The sequence below is a fragment of the Antechinus flavipes genome, chromosome 4 (genome assembly GCF_016432865.1).
Source record: "Antechinus flavipes isolate AdamAnt ecotype Samford, QLD, Australia chromosome 4, AdamAnt_v2, whole genome shotgun sequence".
Lineage (NCBI taxonomy): Eukaryota > Metazoa > Chordata > Mammalia > Dasyuromorphia > Dasyuridae > Antechinus > Antechinus flavipes.
In genome coordinates this window covers 471,826,949-471,838,227 of record NC_067401.1, presented here as the reverse complement: position 1 = coordinate 471,838,227, position 11,279 = coordinate 471,826,949, and positions in this window count along the sequence as shown.

The window sequence follows — 11,279 nt, the reverse complement described above, 5'->3', positions numbered from 1 at the left end:
AATCAAAATAAGTGAATTAAAAATAAAAGGTGAATAAAAATCCAAAGTTAAGCTAAAAGAGAAAGAGAGAGAGAGAGAGAGAGAGAGAGAGAGAGAAGGAGGGAGGGAGAAAGAGAGAGAGAACAGGAAAAAGAGAGAAAGAGACAGAGAGATGGAGAGACAGAGAGAGAGAGAGAGAGAGAGAGAGAGAGAGAGAAGGAGGGAGGGAGAAAGAGAGAGAGAACAGGAGAAAGAGAGAAAGAGACAGAGAGATGGAGAGAGAGAGAGAGAGAAGAGAGAGAGAGAGAGAGAGAGAGAGAGAGAGAGAGAGAGAGAGAGAGAACAGGAGAATGAACAGAAGAGAGACAGAAACAGAAATTCTGAGGAAAAAATCCTGACATAGAGAAATGAGTAACACAGGAAACTTTCCATCAGATCAGTGAAGAACCTTCAAAAGGAAGAAATGACAGGCAAAGGAACAGGAAGCCTGGTTTCAGAGGGATATATGGGGAGCTGGCTGGGAAGACATCAGAGAACAGAGCTAGAATCCCAGCCCCAGTGCTCAGAGACACCCTGAGTTCTCTAGCTCACCTTGTCCCCTTCTCCCTTCCCCTAAATCTCCCCCGTCACCTGCGCTGGTGCCTTAGTGGCTTTAAGTTCCCACTATTCAAATCAGTGAAACTCCCCAGGGACCTGAGTGACCTTGGGCAAAGCCTCTGGGCTTCAAGGACGGGCTCTTTGGCTCCAGATCTATGATCCCATTAGGCAGTAGTTCTTAAACACCGGCTTTTGGGACCCAAAGCATTCTCATTCGAGGCCTCCCCTCCTAATGATTTCCTATTTGTTCAGTCTGTCTCTTAGAGGGCCGCATCAGGCCCTATACTCCCTGTGGGAAGGGACTGTCCTTTGCCTCTTAGCACAGGACCTGGAACACAGGAGGCGCTTCTGAAACATGTGTTAATGGATTGATTCTTTTTAAGTAGTTGTTGTTGCTTAGTTGTTTTCAGGTGGGTCTGATTCTCTGTGATCCCATTTTCCTTCGCCGGCTCATTTTACAGATGTGGAAACTGAGGCAAACTGAAGGGTCGGAGAGTTAGAATCTGAAGTTGGATTTGAACTCAAGATGAGTGTTTCTGATTCTGGGCCCTGCGCCACCTCGTGGCTCCTAAAGTGGAGGAGGACTTCCAAAGAGTTTTTATTTATGTGGGTTCTATCTACTAACATTTATCATGTTAGAAATTAAATTGCCTTAATATTTTTATGAACTTAGTTTTGATCCCACAGACCATAAGGGTCTCAGGACCCCAAGACCATATTTTGAGAACTGCTAAATTGTAGTGTTATCAGACCAAACCCAATCCCTGGACTGTGACATTTGAGGGGAACGGTTTCTGAATCAATTTAGGATAATCTGGAGTGTCAGGGCTGGGAGGGGGCTTAGAACAGGGGATGTTGGGGCTGGGGAGGTCTGAGAACAGGGGATGTCAGAGCTGGGAGGGGGCTTAGAACAGGGGATGCCAGAGCTGGGAGAGGGCTTAGAACAGGGGATGTCAGAGCTGGGAGGGGGCTTAGAACAGGGGATGTCGGGGCTGGGAGGGGGCTTAGAACAGGGGATGTCAGAGCTGGAGGGGGCTTAGAACAGGGGATGTTGGGGCTGGGAGGGGACTTAGAACAGGGGATGTTGGGGCTGGGAGGGGGCTTAGAACAGGGGATGTTGGGGCTGGGAGGGGGCTTAGAACAGGGGATGTCAGAGCTGGGAGGAGGCTTAGAACAGGGGATGTCAGAGCTGGGAGGGGGCTTAGAGGGGGTCCCTGCAGAGCGATTCACCTTCTCCCCCCCCCCCCGAACTCTTTTCTTGGCCCTTTGGCCCTCCCCGTGCACCAGGTCCAGCCCTTGTCTGGAAGAGCTCAGGGTGAGCCAGACTCCGGCTCCTGCTCTAGGCTGGGAGGCCACGGCTGAGCTCCCCGTCCCTTCCCCAGCATCCATCCCCTTTGTGCAGAGGAGGCACGGCCAGTGCCCGGGGCTCCCCAATCCCGGCTGGGGGCCCAGGGCAGGTTTAAACATTGCCAGCTCCCAGAGCCGCATTCCTGCGAGGGTTGATGGGCGCTCTTCCCAGCATCCTCTGTGGCCGCACTGGGCCAAGAGCAGCTACAGCTCACCTTGAATGGGCCGGCTCAGCAGGGGCGCGTGGGCAGAGGAAAATTACTCATTCACTTGGGGAAGGAGAGGACAGACTTTTTCCAGAGACGAAGGTCACGGTGCTCACCCGCAAAGCCAGAAGGCACTGCAGGCCATTGACCTCATGCTATAGATGAGGAAATGGAAACAGGGAGTTGTTCAAAGTCAGTCAGAGGAGGCAAGGTCAGAGGGGAGCTTTGGACCCCCCCTCCCCGTTTTTCTGGCTCCTTCCCCACCCCCAAAGGGCCCCTGTGTAAAATGAGGGGGTTGGAGTAGTTAATAACAATAACAATAATAATAGTTGCTCTTTATATGGCCCTTGCTACGCCCCCAGCACAATCCTAAGAGCTTTACAAATAGGATCTCTTCTGGACTTCCTTCAAGCTAGGTGCCGCTATTATTCTGATTTTACAGTGGAGGAAACTGAGGCAGACAAAGGTAAAGTGCTTGGCCCTAGTGTCAGAGGGTGGAATCCAAGTCAGGTCTTCCTGAAGCCAGGACCAGGCCCATCCACTGAGTCACCTGGTTCTCCTTCACATGTCTCCTTAAGACAGATCTCTCTTGGAGGCAGATGCTACTGTTATTCCCATTTTACAGATGGGAAAACTGAGGCAGGTAATGATCAAGGTCACTTGGCTAGGAAGTCTGAGGCAGGATCCTCAGTCGGGTCTTCTGGGCTCCAAAGCCAATCTTTAACCATTTCTGCTAGACAGGCATTGGCCGTAGTGACCCCTGCAGTCCCTTCCAACTGCAATTCTGTGATTCTGTGAGCTCTAAAATCCTTCCCGGCTTATAATCCACAATCCCACAGACCACCAGGTGGCAAAAGCCGGGATTTGAATCTGCCTTGGACATCAGCTAACCGCGTGACCTCTCCAAGCCTCAGTTTCTCTCTCAATTAAATGGGGGCGATAATAGCCACCACATCGCAGGATTGTAGTGAGAATCAACAAAAAGTCCTTTCAGTTTCTGAAGGAATAATAGCATTTTGTAGAAGTTCAGCATTATTGCCATCATCTCCTCATCCCTTCTTGGGGCCACAGTTCTGGGCACTGGCTGGGGAGCAGAGAGACTTGTAAAGCCCTCCACAAACTTAGAGTGACGTTAAGGTGCGGGGTCACCTTCCCAGGAAGGGGGTTCGGGCGGTCTTGTGCGACTGGCTGGTCATTCTGCGTGTTCCTCTAAATAAAGACTGCCTGGAATCGAGTTCTGATGCAGGAACGTCTGGGAGTATTGGAATCTCTGCGGGACAGTCCCCACTTGGTGACAGGCCTCTGGTCTCTCATTCAGCACTCACCCAAAGGGCCCTGCTGCTGGTGAGCGTACCAGGCAGGCGCCCAGCTCCACAGGGGCGGGCCGGCTCCCCGGCAGTCAGAGCGGGAAGAAACTTGAGGATGTTGCCCAACGTAGGACAGGGTTAGCTCCAAAGGAATGGGGAAACTGAGGCACAGAGACAGCAAGTAATGCTCAGGTCAGCATTCCACACCAAGATTCTTTGCCCGTTCTACTAACAAAGCACTAACTGCAGAATCAAAGTCTGTTAGAATGTAGGACTCAGAGTCCTGAGAGCCGAGAACAGAGACTGTTAGAACAAAGGTATTAGAGAATAAGGAAACAGAGAATTGGGACCTTGAAGGTCAGGGCTGAGAAGAAAGCTGGCTAGAACAGAGAATATCAGAGGTTGGTGGGACCTGAGATGTCTAGAATGGGGCTTAGAGCATAGAACATCAGAGTGGGGAGGGTGCTAAAACACAGAATGGTCAGAGTTGGTAGGGACTTTAGAACACAGAATGTCAGAGCTGGGAGGGACCTCAAAGCACAGAATGTTAGGGTTAGAATGGGGCTTAGAACATAGAAGGTCAGAGCTGGGGAGGATGCTAAAACACTGAACGGTCAAAGTTGGTAAGGACTCTAGAACATAGAATGTCAGAATGGGGTCTCTAGAACACAGAATGTCAGAGTTGAGAGGGACACTAGAACAGAGGATGTCAGAACTCGGTGAGACCTCAGGGCCACAAGAGAAGGGGCTGGCCAGGGCTGTGAGCTGCCAGCGAGACCCCAGTCCCGTGATGCTCAGCCTGGCTCCAGGGGAAGCTGAAGGAGGCGCCCGTGTTGTGCAGCTCCTGGGAGCCGGCTCCCCTCGGCCCTCTGGGAGCTGGGCCAGCCTCTTGCAGTCCCGCTGGAAAGTAACCGTGCCCAACAGTCTCCTTCCTTAGCTGGTCATGGGGCGACCTCTCCTGGTCAAGCTGGACATCGCAGCTGCTCGGGCGAGGGATGCTCGAGGTGGTGGTGGAGGCGAGAGGGAGAAGCAGCAGAGCCTCCTTCCTTTGACCTTGGCCCCTTTGGGAAATTTAAATAGAAGTGAAGGGTCCAAAGAGTGATGTTGGCCCTGGAAAAGTGGCCAGTGCCAGACTCGGAGCTTGGATCTATCTGGGAGAGCCCGGATGTCCTCTGGGAAACAAAGGCAATTACACTCCCCTCTGCCTGCCCTCTAGGGCAGTGGCCAGGACGCCGCTCATTAAGCCAGGGAGAACGGAGTCCAAATCCTCCAAGCCATTAATCCCCGTCAACCTCTTTTCTCTTATCTGAAACAGAGACAATAATAGCCCAAGTTTCTATCGAATTTTATATATATGTATGTATGGGTGTGTGTATTATATAGAATATACATATTGTATATATATGCATATATAGCCTCAGTTTCCATATAGATATCTGTAAAATATTGTGTACTTATCACAAGGCTCCCATAATAATTCATTGAGAAAGTATGTGGGTGTTTAACATGTATAAGACCGCTTGCCATCCAGGGGAGGGGGCAGAGGGAGGGAAGGGAAAAGTGGGAATAGAAGTACATGCAAGGGACAATGTTGAAAAATTACCTAGGCATATGTTCTGTCAATAAAAAGCTATTAAAAAAAAAAGAAAGAAAGTACGTGGGTACACACACACATACATACAACATTTATATTTTATATATATTTATTGTGTTTACATATACAATATGTAAATGTAAAGTGGAGTATTTTGTGTTTCATATATGTTACACGGATAAATATGTAGGAGCTATTATTTTTGTGAATATTGTCTATAGCCTGAAAACCCTACTGAAATAGAAATAATGGCACAAAGGGCAGGGTTCTCTCGGACAGTCAGTCCATTCACAACCCCTTCTAAGCATCATGTATATAAATGCATAAAATAAAACAGAGTATTACAAAAGGGACCAATATTATTATATTATATTATATTCTTATATCTTATATATTATATAATGTTAAACAATTATCCAAGCGGACCAACCCCAGATTAACAGTTCCAGTCCCAAGAAGCTCCGATCTTTTTCTGCCTTGGAAGTGAGTCCTGCAGGGGACAACCCTGTCTCGCTCTGGAGCTAATGATGCAAAATGGAGAGGGCCTTGGATGCTGGACTCTCCCTCCTCTAGGCCAGAGGAAGCCAGTGAGGATCTCAGAGCAGGGAAGGGGGTGAGCTCAGACCGGAAGCTTTGGTTCTCAGCGTGTGCTGGATGAATTGGAGGGAGTTAAGGGAATACAGGAAAACAGTGAGGAGGCTATTGCAATCACAAAGCTGAGAATACAGGGGGCAGTAACAATACCATACAGAGGAAAACAAAATCCCTCAAATCCATAGACTTGATGCTTAACTCCCCTTGTTAAATGGCTCTGGGAAATCCATCCCCTTCTGTTATCATAGTAAATACACCTTCCATTTCTATGGCTTGAGAGCCATGAATAATCCTTTTCTCCCATTCTCTCACTGGATGTTTAGAGTCCACCAACAAACATTTATTAAGTTTGTACTATGAACCAGGCACTGGACTGATGAAGAGAATTGGAAAGAGCCTTAATGGTCATCATTCCATGGTCATCATTCCACTCAATTTACTAAGTAAACTGAGGCCCAGAAGGGGAAATGACTTTCCCAACAATGCACAGAAAGTGAGTGGTGGACTACAGATCCCTAATTTAAAAATAAGGAAACAGACCCAGGTGAGTAACCCAAAGTTATGGAAAGAGTTGGTAGAAGATCTAAGGTTAGAACCCTCTGGGAGGAGGCAATCTAGAGCCAGAGGGAACCTCAGAGACCATTTAGCCCAGCTCTCCTCCTTTTCCATTTTACAAATGAGGAAACTGAGACCCAGACCAGTAGCAACCATGAGGGAAATTTGAACCCTGTCCCCGACTTCGAATCCTGTGTCTCCTGCCCACTGTAACCAGCCTAGAATTTTTCCCCTCATTTCCACCAAGCTTCACTCCTTTAGAACAGACTTGCAGTTCTGCCATCATTCTGGGAATGGCACTTTGGGTTCCGCAGCAGAGCAGAGACAAAGAAGAGAAGAAAGGAAGGAGGAAGAGATGGAGAGGAGAGAGAGACCCCAAGAAAGGGCTCATGGATCGGTGAAGAAGTCATGGGGAAAAGTTTGGGAAGACAAACCAGCAAACACCCCAACTCCAGAAGGAGTGAATGGGCTGAGAAAGTGACTGTTAGACACAAAGGGCAAGGGGCAACTCAAGCTCAGGGCGGGGGTCAGGAAATAAGGGGTTGGCTTCAAGGTCAAGTTGATTTGAATCATTACCTAGGGCTTGGGGGGTGATGTTCACTTTGTCCTCTTATGGGTTCAAGTTCACAAGAATAATTAAGTTCTTCCTTTAGAATTTTCTTGGGATGGATAAAAAAGGAAATTCTTCTCTCCAGTGGCCTGTGTTGGAAAGAGTTCTCTTACCCATCTTGGGGAGGAAAGTGATTGGGAGGGAGGAAGGAAGAAGAGAAAAGAGGATGGAAGAAAAAGAAAGAGGAAGGAAGAAGAGGAAAGAGGAAGGAAGAAAAAGGAAGAGGAAAGAGGAAGTTAGAAGAGGAAAGAGGAAGGAAGAAGAAGAAAGAGGTGGAAGAAAAAGAAAGAGGAAAGAAGAAATAGAAAGAGGAAGGAAGAAGAGGAAAGAGGAAGGAAGAAGTATTCAGAGAGAGGCAGCCTATAATAGTGTAATTAGAAAGATGTGGATTCAAATTCAGCCTCAGACACTAGTTGCTGGATCCTATGTTCTCCCGATTGCTTCTTCATTTGTAAACAAAGCAGTTCTTCATTTGTAAATGGGCCTACCTAGTGTCTGAAGTCTCTGGCTACTCTAAATTTCTATAATCAGACATGAGCTCCACATACTGTGACCCCTCTCCCCAACTGAGCCAAAGCCCAGTGGAATTCGGGAAGAAGCCAGCTGTGAACTCTGGGTAGGGGAGTGGGGGAAGGAAAACAAGATTCAGAAGAAATTCTTGAAAGACACTCCAATAAAAATAACTGATAATTGGAGGAGCCAAGATGGTGGATTAGAGGAATCCAGCTGACATCATCCCCTGCAAGCAACTTGAAAAGAATGCCTTGAATAGAATTTTGGAGCAGCAGATTCAACAAAAGGTCAGAGGGACACATTTTTACAGCTTCAGAAAATTTAGGGGGATAGGAGGAGAAGTTTGGGAGGGGGTGGGGAGACTCTGTCTGGAGCCCACCCACAAAGCCACAGCAGCAATGGCTCCTGCAGCAGCAGCTTCAGGAGCTCTTAGTCTGGAGATGGGACTGGAACCAGACGACCCGTCAGGAAGAGCTTGCAGGGAATCCTTGCTGACACTGGGCACAGCTGGCACTGGTTGTCCATATTGTGTGTGTGTGTAGTAGAGATAAAGTGAAGAACTTACAAGAATGTTTAAATTCCTCTTCTATATTTTAGTTGCTCTAGGTCTCTGTGACCTGCATAAGTATGTTGAATAGTAGCCAGTATGTACTTAGATTTTAGATATATGTATTTGACCTAGAATGATGACATTTATCGCTGTTCAAGTTATTAATGTTTAGACAACTAGTTGCCTGATGTATGGTTCCTCCCGGAACTAGGGAATCTGCTGTTTTTGGCAGGAATAACATCCAATTAAGGGGGGCGGGGCACCTATCTCTTAATGTTCTCCAAACTCATGATGTAATCCTTTGTAACTAAAACCTATAAAAACTGTATATCTTCTCCTCTTCTTTAGCTCTTCTACCGTGAGCTCTCTCTCTTTCCCTCCTCGCTGTGGAATTGCTCATTCTCATGAAAATTAATTAAATAAACAACTTTTCTGCTTTTTACTTCAAGAGGTCTCTGAGTAGTCATTTTTGGATAGGATTTTCTATCCCTCACAATATGGAGCTCTGGTCACAGTTCCAGGGTGGAGAGCTGCTCTGGGGGTCAGTCACAGGGGATCAAGAGCCCTGGTCACAGTTATAAGGCAAGGGAGAACACTAGCCCTAGGTGCAGGGGATGAGGGCCCTGTTTGGAAAAAGACCAAAGCACAGACAGGAGAGCAGTGATCACACCATTCCCTGGGTCACCTCACCTTGAAAACAGCAAAAACTTGCAGCTCCCCAGAACTAGTTCTGAAGACAGCAGCATGAAAGGACTTGGGACAGTGCCTTCTCTCCCCCAGGTGAGTAGAGCCCAACTTTCATATAAAATTCAAAGTCAAGAAATAGGCTGGAAAAAATAACCAAATAACAAAAAAGAACAGCACCACAAGAAGCTGCCCTGGTGGCAGGGAAGTTCAAGATATAAACTCAGAAGACAACAGTGTGAACATAGCTACAAAAGGGAAAAATGCTAATTGGACTCAAGCTCAATGAGAATTCCTTGAAGAGTTAAATAAAGACATAAAAGTGATTCAGGAAAAATTAGAAAAACTGAGAATGGTGTAAGAAAATTATGAAAGGAAAATTAACAGTTTGATAAAAGATTAGAAAGGTACTGAATAAAAACAACAGCTTAAAAAACAGAATTGGCCAAATGGTAAGAAGCACAAATGTTAAGAATTCACTGGAGAAAAGAATTCCTTAAAAACAGAATTGGCCATTCTGATGGATGTGGCTCTCTTCAACAATGAGATGATTCAAACCAGTTCTAATTGTTCAGTGATGAAGAAAACCTTCTACACCCAGAGAGAGGACCATGAGAACTGAGTGTGAACCACAACATAGCATTTTTACCCTTTTTGTTGCTGTTTGCTTGCATTTTATTTTGCTTCTTTTTTCTTTTTTACTAGTTTGATTTGATTTTTCTTGTGCAGCACAATGACTGTATAAATACATATTCATATATTGTATTTGACATATATTTCTACCATGTTTAACATATATTCAACTACTTGCCATCTAGGGCAGAGAGTGAGGGAAGGAGAGGAGGAAATCCGAAGATAAGGTTTTGCAAGAGCTAATACTGAAGAATTGTCCATGCATGTTTTGAAAAATAAAAAGCTTTAATTAAAAAAAAAACACAGAATTGACCAAATGGAAAAAGAAGTACAAAATCTCACTGAGAAAAACAGTTCCTTAAAAATTAGAACTAGACAAGTAAAAGCTTGCTTTTTCTCCAAAGAAATATAATGAAGTAATAAAAACAAAGGCAAAAGAATGAAAAATAGAAAAAAATATATAACTACCTCACTAGAAAAACAATTGACCTGAAAAATAAGAAAAAGCCTGGACATCACTTTTTGAGAAATTATCCAGGAAAACTGCCCTGCTGTCTTAGATCCAGAGGGTAAAATAGAAATTTATCACCACCTAAAGAAATTCCAAAATGAAAAATGTCTGGGATAGGCAAATTCCAGAGCTCTCAGATCAAGGAGAAAATATTGCAAACAGCCAGAAAGGAACAATTCAAATATGAAGTCACAATTAGGATCGCACAAGATTTAGCAGCTACCAAGTTAAAGGAGTGAGAAGTGGGGGAGGGGAAGTTTAGAATATGATATTCCAGAAGTCAAAGGAGCTAGGGTTACAAGTAAGAATAACCTACTCAGAGGAACTGAGTATAATCCTTTAGAGGGGGAAAATGGATATCTAATGAAATAGAAGATTTTCAAGCATTCTTAATGAAAAGATCAGAGCTGAATAGAAAATTTGACCTTCAGATACAAGACTCAAGAGAAACATAAAAGGCAAACATGAAAGAGTAAACATGAGTCCCAATAATGTTCAATTATTTATACTCCCATATGAGAAGATGATAATGTAACTTCTAAGAATTTTTATCATTATTAGAGTAATTAAAGAGGGTTTATGTAGATCGACGGCATGAGTGTGAATTGATTATGTTGGAATAATCTCAAAAAAAAAATAAAGATGGGGAGAAAGAGATATACACTGGGAGAAGGGGGAAAGGAGAAGTAGAATGGGGCAAGTTTTCTCACAAAAATGAGCCACATGAAGAAAAGCTTTTGCAGTGGAGATGAGACAATGCTTGAACCTTATTCATTGGAAGTGATTCAAAGAGGAAAGAATAAACATACACACACACACACACACACACACACACACATGTATACATAATCTATCGATGGATAGAAATATATCAATTGGGTATAGAAATGTGAGCACCACAAAATTTCAATCTATTACAAAAGCAACTGAGGCAGAGCAGAGCTCTGGATATGGTCAATCAATTTATTTGGGACTCCACTACTCAGTGCTGATTTTACCTAGAAGTTTTTTTAGTTTTTGGGAAGTTCCTTCAGAAACAAAGAAACTTCTATGATTGACTGACCTTCAGAGGGGAGCTCCCATGATTGACTAAGAGTAATGTTCGTTGATCACAGCCACTTTATCATCAGGTCTTTCACAGATCATCAGCCACTGGCAATCCCTGAAGTTGCTATCCACCGATATCTTTTGGTAATAGAAGGAAATGGGATGGAGGGTAAGACATAGTTAGTAATCCATGAGATGAGCTCACTCATAAAACAGAAGCAGATAGCAGAATGGATTAGAAACTAAAAAGGGACCCATGGAAAGGCACATGCTTAGTTAAATAACAGGCTGGAGCAAAATCTAAATGCTTCAGCTGAACTAAAAAAAAGGCAGGGAGAGCAATTATGTACTCAAACAAAACTAGGCCTAATTAGGGAAACTAAATTTTGCTAAAAATTAAAATTTTAACAGCCAATTTCTCTGATAAAAGGCCTCATTTCTCAACTATAAACTGAGTATAGAATTGAGGCAAATTTATAAAAAAATAAGAGCTATTTCCCACTTGATAAGTGATCAAAGAATAGAAACAAGCAGTTTTAAGAAGAAATCCAA